The following is a 1,842-nucleotide window of genomic DNA, read 5'->3' as shown; positions in this document are numbered from 1 at the left end:
GTCACGGTACTTCAGAGCGGGGCTTGGCACATGTTTCCTGTGCAGGGCCAGGCAGTCAATGCTGCAGGCTCTGCTGGCCTTTTCGTTTCTGTTGCAAGTGCCCAGTCCTGCTGGTGAGACGCGGAAGCCACCGTGGACGGCACACAAACTGGCATGGCTGGGTTCCAGCGGAACTGCACGTCACAGATGTGGGTGCGGGCTGGATTGGCCCGTGGGCTGCACGTTGCCCACCGATATGGCCTGTTTTGCAAGGCCTATGAACCAAGCATGGTTTTGACATTTCAAAAGGGTTGTAAGAAACAAAGAGTAGGTGACAGAGACCAGGCCGTGTGTGGCTCACGAGGACTGAGGTTTTCGCCGTCTGGCCCTTACGGAAGCTGGCTGACCCCTGCTTCCGGCGTCTCAGGGTCTTAGCCCGGGGACTGCAGCTCCGTCCCTGAGTGTGGTGGGACCTGACTGATACATCAGGAGCCGGGAGCTGTGGCCTCCCGCTTGCTCTGAAATAATAGAGGAGCCATCGCAGGCCGCTTTGCAAAACGTGTCCCTTAGGCTCCCGCCAGCCAGATCCAGGCGCCTGACAGGCCCCAGGTGCAGATGGCTCCTTCACAGCACATTAAGAAGGAAGAAGGGGCAGGCCTTACAGTGGGAAGGGGAAGCTGCAGCGGGGGCAGGAGAGGCCGATGACCCCTGGGGCCCATCTGGCTTCAGGTCCTAAGATCCGAGTCACTCTCGCTGGGAGCTCTGGGGCTGGAGGAGGAAGGGGAAGCGGGGCCCCCCAGCTCTCTTTCAGATGTCTGTTTTAGTTGGGCCTTATGAAAGAGGATCAGAAAAGATTTTACCAGAACACGAACGACCAACCAAGTAAAAAAGGGTTTCATTTCCTGAATTGTTGCTTTGATCACTGTGAGTGCTAAGTCATGGGAAAGCCCAGGACTTCTCCCACTCGGGGACTCACGGGCTTCTGACACAGCGACCAGCCAAGGGGCTGTGCAGGCCGGGGAGCTGCCCCCAAGCTCAGATGCTGCTGCTTTGTTCTAGAGTCACAGATGAGCAGAGGCAGCAGGTACCAGGCCCAGAGAAACAGTCCCCAAAGAGAGAGGAAGCTGCTTGAAGCAGGCAGGTGGCGCCAGTGAGATCGTGGCCTTCTGTGGAGGGGGCCTGAGGCCTCGCCCGTGGAAGGGTCCGTGTTTGCACGCGTGCTGGGAGCCCGCCTGGCGTTTTCGGGGATGTGAAGGCGGCCACCGTGGCTGGAGCAGATGATCGGGGTGTGGGGAGTTTTTGTGGGAGGGGAGGAATGTGGAAGGAGATGAGCCGGGGGCAGCGGGCGAGGACATGTAGGAACCTGCAGGCCTTGGGGAGGACCTCAGACTGCTGAAGAGGGAGCAGAGAGTCAGCGTGAGCTCTTGAACAGAAGAGTGACCTGACCGGCCTTATGTTTTGAAATCGTCATTCTGGACACTGGATGGAAATAGACAGGGGTGGGGCTGGGGGCTGGCAGGTTGGAGGCTGGAAAACCAGTTAGGTTATCGTAGCAGTTGTGTAGGGCAGGGAAAGTTTTCCTTGACCTCTTAGGGACCCTGGCTGGGTCTGAAGATTAAACCAACAAAAACAGATCAATAGGGAACTCCCTCCCCCCATACACACACACAAATTTTATTAAATTTTTACATGCATGAGGTACATGGGAGCCTTCACAAGAGAATGAAGACTGGACGAAGTGCCCGGAGCTGGCAGCTTCTGTACCTTTTGGACAAAGAAACAGTAAATTTGAGAAGAGTTGACAAGACAAAGGGTTTGAGCTGGGGGTAGCAGTACTGGTGAGGTGACGCGTTTGTTTATACA

The sequence above is a fragment of the Pteropus alecto genome, unplaced genomic scaffold (assembly GCF_000325575.1).
Source record: "Pteropus alecto unplaced genomic scaffold, ASM32557v1 scaffold106, whole genome shotgun sequence".
NCBI classification, from domain to species: domain Eukaryota; kingdom Metazoa; phylum Chordata; class Mammalia; order Chiroptera; family Pteropodidae; genus Pteropus; species Pteropus alecto.
Note: the sequence above shows the minus strand (reverse complement) of the source record.